At 43.9% G+C, this 7773-nt stretch overlaps 1 pseudogene; it reads left to right on the plus strand.

Annotated features, from left to right (window-relative positions):
- LOC132018584 (CREB-regulated transcription coactivator 2-like) overlaps nucleotides 1-1355 on the plus strand; it is a 65213-nt pseudogene extending 63858 nt beyond the window's left edge.
- Nucleotides 1356-7773: the final 6418 nt, after the last annotated feature.

The following is a 7773-nucleotide window of genomic DNA, read 5'->3' on the forward strand; positions in this document are numbered from 1 at the left end:
ATGGCTTGATCAATGTCGTCTTTAGGTCAGGCATTAACGTCAAGATAATTGGGAGATTCTTGGTGGGGTATTATGATCCTGCTATCATTTACATTCCCTTCTACCTCAGCCTCCTCCAGTTTATGGTGGGAGGGAGACATTAGGGCTTCAGGAACCAAGAGTTATTTGCCTCTGGAAATTTGTGCTATTGATAAGGTAACCTCCATGTTTAGGTCTCTAGGACATCTTGTAGAGCAAGGGAGATTCCTGTTTTCCAGGATTGCAATCCCTGCAAGTTAACTATTTATCGTTTTATGGCAGTCAGGGGTTCCTGAGGAATGCCACACATATGGAGGGGAGCGGGTGAAGAGGGGGTGCAAGGCGCCAGCTTTTGCTTTGTCTTCAGCCAGTCTCCTGTTCCTTCATCAATATTCCCTGAAATCTCATTAGCTGAGTCAAGTCACATGATGGAGCCTAGAAGCAGTGTGTGAAGGCACTAACAGTATGTGGCTGTGGGTGAGTTGGCTGTGAAGAAGGCTGAAGGATTGGAATGTTTTCATCATCAGGTTATCAAAGATGGGACCAAGTATGAACCTGTTCAGGATTTGAATTTGTAGCATCTGTGAGGAATTCAGGCAGAGATAACCCTCAGGGATGTAGATATTAGAGAGGATGCTCAGGAGGTAGTTAGATTTTTTGAAGGTGAAGTTATGTAACAAGTGGCAGTGGGTGCAGATGACCTGGAGAGTGTGTGAGGTGAGAAGAGCAGAGAAGGATGGAATCTGAGAGCAAATTCCTTCTTCTGTCACTCTGGACAATGGACTTCCCATCCTTATGTTTCGGAAGAAGAGCCCTGCCTTCTGTGTCTACCGCAGGTCTCCAAGCTCCTTCTTCTTTTTTTTTTTTTTTTTTTTTTGTGGTAGGGCTCCTGCTTTGTTCCCTGCCATGATCACTCCCCAGTGGAGCCCCTGAATGAAATGCTGCCCCCGGAGGTGTGCACAGGAAGACTTTGTTTGCATCCTTGGTCTCTGGGAGCCCTCCCTGTATTCACCAGCTTCTCTCTTGCAGGTATGGCCTCTGCCCCTCGAGTGCACATCGCAGGGCCAGAGGAGGACGGGGTCCGACTGTTGTGTAAGGTATCAGGATGGTTCCCAAAGCCCCAGGTGCAGTGGAGAGCCCTCAGTGGAGAGAAGTTCTTGATATTCTCTGAGACCCATGCCCAGAATGCTGAAAGGCTGTTCAGTGCGGAGGCTGTGCTGGTGGTGAAACACAGCTCTTTGGAGAATGTGACCTGCTCCATTCTTAACCCAATCCTGAGCCAAGAGAAAGCAATGGCCATTTTTTCTCAGGTCGGTGCTGTTTCCCTCTCCCAGTAGGGCCATAGGGAGGGACTGGGAGTCCCTGGCTGTGCTGTGTGAACTCTTCTGGGCTGTGCCCCTGACTGTGTGTATGGCCAGACACAGAGGACTTCTTTCCCCAGACTTCTCCCTGGATGTCAGCTTTCATGGTGATCCTGACCTTGTTGATATTCTTACTCTTTGGGACTGCCTACTACACCAGGGGAGAACAAACTTCTAAGTGCCAGGAGATGAAGGGATGGGAGAAACTCCATAGAGAAAAGGATGAAAACAAGCAAAGGAGGAGGCAGTGAAATCCAGACATAACAGAGGGCAGAGGCCACAGTCTGTGAGTGTGGTAGCTGGTGCAGAGGAAAAGTGGACAGAGGGTCCTTGCCCTGGAGCAAGTGGCTGAGGAGGTCGAGAGAGGACATGGATCTGTGGAGACTCGATGGATCTAGAGCTATAACTTCTAGTTTACTGACATGTGCAGTTGTAGGTTTGTCAAGTGCAATCTTTGCTGTTCTTAGAGATGGGAGTTCATTCTTATTTCCCACTCTCTTTTAGACGAACTCCAAGTAGATCTTGGTAAATTCTGCTTTTACTCTAGAAGTTTTTTTGTCTTCTTTGAAAGAGACGTTCTGGTTCTTAGCTCACCTGTTTCCTGTGTTGCCTTTGAGACTGGAGGAAATCTGTTTACCTGACTGGTGAGTGACTGTCCAGGTGTCCATGGGTCTTTGGTTCCACCTAAGTCAAGGTGTCCCCTCTCCTTGTTTCAGGCAGAAACATGTGGACCCTTCTCTGGGGCAGAAGCAGAAGCTGGTGGCAGGAAGATCCCTGTTCTATGAGCTTTCTCCAATCTAGGCCACTATTTCCCACTCAGTTCTTGAGAACCCGGGGGTGACGGTGGTTTCTGGAATCTATCATGCATTTGGATTTATTCCAATGCTGACCTGCGTGCCATATTGCTAGCTCTTTAGCCTTCAGTGCAACTAGTTCTGTAAGCACTTGAATCCAAAAGTCAGCTCCTCTGAGATTTCAAGAAAAGAACTATATAAATTAATGGGGTCACTAAGATTAGGAGTGTGATCTTAGCTCCCTAATACCAACCAAGGAGAGTGTGTTTTCTCCAGTTCCTGGAAGTTGTGATCACAAAGTGATGGGTAGAGGCCTGGACAGACTATGTGTGAGAATGTGGTAGAATGAGCTGTCAATGCCCCCAAACAGTGATTGTGTTTTCTGTTACCCTAGAGTTCACCTTGCATCCTGCTTGAAATTATCTCTCCTCTTGGGTTATTTCTCAAAGATCTCTGTGTTCAAAATCACCAGGTGTAGTAATGATGTTTTTATAATTATGAAATTTTATCCCTGTAATTTTTTATACAGTGTATGTCAGCATGTGGCAGGAGATCATTTCCTTTTCAGCCTGTCCCCACTCTGCAGTTAGTGTCACTTGTAGCTCAGAGGGGAGGCAAGGGTCAGTAGATGAATGCTGAGCAGGCTTGTTCTGACTGAGGTCTCACCAGGGTGTGTTCTCTTCCAGTCTGGAGGAAGGCACATCTGTATGCAGGTAAGCTACTCAGGTTCCTGTTACCTTATCTCCCCATGTTCAACTCAGCCACCTTCTATGTTACAGACTCTACACCAGGAAGGGCTTGGTGTCCATGCTCCCCTTGTCACTTTTGTCCTCTTTCTCTTAAGACTGTAAGGAGTGTCATTGGGAACACAGATCTGCCTCCATTTTGACCCATTCTCTGCTGCAGGTCATTTTTAGGGTTACCAACACCCTCTGAACCCACTGCTCAAATCATATGTTTAAGTGGTGCATTGACCACAGAGAGGTCATTTATAAGGAAAGTCTGGAACAGGATTGTGACTTTCTAAATCAGAAACTGTTGTGTGTAGAGGATTTCAGAAATCAAACTTGCCTGCTTAGGATTCAGTTTTCCTAGGTGGATTCTTGGTTCTGAATCCATTTCACCCTGAAATTCCTAATTTTTTTTTTTTTGTCTCTGGTTTTGATTTTCCTGTTTCTTGCTAGACCTCTGGCATGTTGGTCTTTATTTTGCTTCCTCATGCTCTGACTCCCTGTTGAACTGGGTTTCTTCCTTTAAGCCTCCTTAGGTGTTGAGGAATTAAATACTTTAGAGCAGGTGATCTGAATCTGAGATGCAGAGCCACCAGAATATTTATGGATTCCTGGGGGTGGGGTCTATGTACCACCTGCAATTATATACAATATCTTTTGTGTATTGTTGTGTAAGAAGAGCAATAACTTATATATGTTATAATCATATTATACTATTAAATATTTATTATATATTAAATATTTAACATTAGAATATGTGATATATATGTTTTTTAAAATTTTTAAAAAAAATTTACTTATTTTACAGGCAGAGATCACAAGCAGGCAGAGAGGCAGGCAGGGGTGGGGGAAGCAGGCTCCCCGCCAAGCAGAGAGCCCAATGTGGGGCTTGATCCCAGGACTTCGAGACCATGACCTGAGCCGAAGGCAGAGGCTTATGCCACTGAGCCACCCAGGTGCCCCTATATATGTGTTTTTAAAAACAGCTACTGATAATTGTTTCCAACCATTATCTTTCCTTTCAGGAGGATATTGCTCTTACCTGATAGGCTTAACTTGGTTGGGTTTATTGGAGGCAAAGTGTGAAGATGCAAAAGGAGAAAACTAGGAGAGTTAAAATTCTTTACTAGGGAAAAGTGGAGTTCAAATCAGAAAAGAAAAATATGTGTTAGGAAAAGAGAAGGAGCTGAGAAGGAAAGTAGAGAGCCGAGATTCCTTTGGAGAGATTCTGGGCAGATAAGAGTGGTAGAAGTGAGACCCCAAATCACAGCTGTGGCGGTTTGAGTGGGCAGTATACAAGAAGGTGTGCAAGTTATTTGCATGTATGAAAAGTAATAAACTCCTATTACATGTTTAAGAGATTTCTGAGAGGACTTATACTTGTTTTAAGCTCTTTGAAAGTAATCATGTAACCAGATTTGCCTCTGATAATGAGATCACCTTGATCTTCCAGTGGTGTGTGGACAGGAGAGTGCTCTGGAGATCCTGAAGAAATGAAATATTATCCAGAGATTCCTTTAGTACTGGGGTAGGTTAAGAATCTGGGCCCTTTGAACCTGTGTAATATGTGGTTTTTCTTTTTGGCTGTTTCTATTTATGATCAGGGATATAAACTGTGAGAGCAGAGAAGGGGAAGCCAGAGGTGAAGGAAACCAGATGTGTGAGGCTCCTTAGAGAGCCTTGCTGATTCTTGGGATGTATGTGAAAAATGATGATCAAATATCATATTTAAATAGCATTTCCCCTTCTCTGCAGAATCATCTGCATGATTTAATTAATTAATTAATTTAAAAATATTTCCCCATGCAGCATACTGATAAAATAGTTTTTGTTATATTTTGTTAGTCATCATACAGTACATCATGAGTTAAGTGTTCCCTGATTTATTATTTGCATTTAACATGCAGTGTTCATCACAGCACATCCCCTCCTTTTTTTTTGGACATTATTATAAAAGTGATGTTACTGATTTTTAATTTTTTTCTCTTATTTTTTATTTATTTTCAGCATAACAGTATTCATTATTTTTTCACCACACCCAGTGCTCCATGCAATCTGTGCCCTCTATAATACCCACCAGCTGGTACCAGGTGGTGGGTATTATAGAGGGCACATCCCCTCCTTAATACCTATCACCAGGCTACCCTCACCCTTCTGAAATCCTCAGATGGTTTCTTGGAGTCCACAGTCCCTCAAAGTTTGTCTCCCTCTCTTATTCCTTCCCCTCAGTTTTTTCCCTTCATTCCCATAATGCCTTTCATGCTATTCCTTATGTTGCATATATGAGTGAAACCATATGACCTTTGTCTGCTTGACTTATTTCACTTAGCATAATCCCCTCCAGTTCCTCCAGGTCAATGCAAATGGTGGATATTTATCCTTTCTGATGGCTGAATAATATTCCATTGTATATATGAACTACATCTTCTTTATACATTCATCTGTTGAGGGACATCTTGGCTCCTACAGTTTGGTTTCTTTTCTCTTTTTTGAATTAAAAAAACAATAGTAGGGGCCCCTGGGAGACTCAGTTTCTTAAAAAGCTGCCTTTGGCTTAGGTCATGACCCTAGGGTCCTTGGATCAAGCCCCACATTGGGCTCCCTGCTCAGTGGGGATACTGTTCCTCCCTCTCCTCCCTGCTCTTGCTGTCTCTCACCATCTCTGTCTCTCTCTCAAATAAATAAAATCTTTTAAAAAAAAGATTTTATTTATGTATTTATTTAGAGCCATTGGAGTGGGTAGAGGGTTGAAAATCTCAAGCAGATTCCATGCTGAATCTGGAGCCTGATAGGGGGGCTTTATCCAACCACTCTGAGATTATGAACTGAGCCTAAATCAGGAGCCGGATTTTTCACTGATTGTTACAAGTGCCAGTGTTTTAAAGTATGTGTGTGTTTTCTTTTTAAAAAGATTTTATTTTTTTATTTGACAGAAAGAGAGATCGCAAGTAGGCAGAAAGGCAGGCAGAAAGAAAAGGGGAAGCAGGCTCCCTGCCGAGAAGAGAGCCCTATGTGGGCCTCAATCCCAGAACCCTGAGATCATGACCTGAGCCGAAGGCAGAGGCTTTAACCCACTGAGCCACCCAGGCACCTCTAAAGTATCTTTTAAAATATGCCTTGTGTACTTGTATTTTGGTCTTCCCCATTTGTTTCAAGAAATCTAGCTTTCATGACGGATATATGGCTAAGGATTGAGAAAACATAATTTGAGTGAAATCTGGGCATAGAGTCTTCTTTTCAGGTTGTTATATAGCCTCTCAGTGGTGTTAAACTTTATGGCTTGTCTTTTATGGGAAGGCTGTAGAATGATGGCTCTGTGTGTGTGTGTATGCGCGTGTGTGCGTGTAAGAAATAAATGCATCAGGGAATGTTTCTGAAAGATATTTCCCTGTAACTCTTGCATCAGTGTATTTCAGAAGACTAGACATAGATCCCAATGTGTTAAGACTTCTCAAAGCCTTAACAAGAAACATGTAGTTCTTTCATAGATTGGCAGAAAGAGAATTTCCTGCCTTGTGAGTAACTTTGAGTTCTTTCTGGGTCTTCCTACTGCTGCTCCAGCGTGGCTGACCTGTCCTCAGCTTGCTGTGGTGATACAGATGTTGGCCCCATCCATGGTGGTGGGTTGAGATATGGTGGTAAAAGTCACATAGGTGGGGTTGGTGGGTGTGGATGATATCGGATGCTAAAGAGATACCCTTCAGTGTTGGAGTCCAGTCTTTCCTCAAATGCCTGTGAGATATCAAAATCCTGAATCAGTCTTTAGTTACTTCTTCTGGTGGGTTGGGTATGTTCTTGAGTCACAAGATTCTCATCTCAGGAGGCTTACCCCTGCCCACATGCATCTAGGTGTCTGATGGTGGGGGTGGTTGATGTGTGCCTTGTTATAGGGCAAGGGGAGAACTCAAATGATTGGCAATTTTCTCTGCAGTGTCTGTCACTTTGGATCCGGTGTCTGCAGATCCAAACCTTGCTGTTTCTGATGAAAAGTCTTGTTTGACCTGGAAGGATACAACTAAGGACCCAGAAAAACAGTGTAGCATCTTAGGTCAGGAGGGCATCAATCAGGGTGCTATTACTGGGTGGTGGAGTACAGGAATGGAGACAGAAGTGAATGGGCACTGGGGGTCTGCAGGAGAGATGTGGAGAGGAAAGTCTAAGTCTTATACCAGGAATTTCCAGAAAAGGGGATCTGGGTTGTGGGGATGTATGCAAATATACTTTGTTTCCTCCCTGATAATTCAGAACTCCTTGTGCCAATTCCCCACAGGGTAGGGGCTTTCCTGGACCTGAAGGAAGGGGATGTCTCATTCTACAACATGACTGATGGTTCCCACATTTTCTCCTTCCCTCTAGCTTCCTCCTTTAGGACTCTGTTTCATACTTCAGGTTGAGGTCAGGAGATGTGTCTCTGATCATCTGCTCTGGGGAGGGTGGGCCTGTGCAGACCACTGTACCCATTAACAACCCTCCTTTTTCTTCAGAGGAGCCTGTGAGCCTCTCAGGGCAGGGGTTCAGTTCAGGCTGTGGTTTTACTGGTAATCTTCCAGGGGCTGAATCTCCATTACTCCCCTGGGGCCGTGAAGCTATGTCCCCAAATGGTGCCAACAGGGTTCCAGTTTCCTCATGTGGCTCTTCCTGGAGCTGCAGAATTCCTGGAGTTAATGGCTCTGAAGTTAGTCCTGGAAGACCTGGTATCTTGCCCTTCTCTTCTGAGGGTAGACTGCTGGGGTGAAGCTATGAGAATAGGCGGTTCATGCCTTATGCTCAGGTATTAGAAGATAAATGTTGGCTTTTTCAGGTGTAATGAGGTTGGCTGAATTTTGCTATTGTCAGTCATGTTTCTTTTGATCATGAACATTATTTCAT

The sequence above is a fragment of the Mustela nigripes genome, chromosome 5 (genome assembly GCF_022355385.1).
Source record: "Mustela nigripes isolate SB6536 chromosome 5, MUSNIG.SB6536, whole genome shotgun sequence".
In the NCBI taxonomy this organism is placed as follows: Eukaryota; Metazoa; Chordata; class Mammalia; order Carnivora; family Mustelidae; genus Mustela; species Mustela nigripes.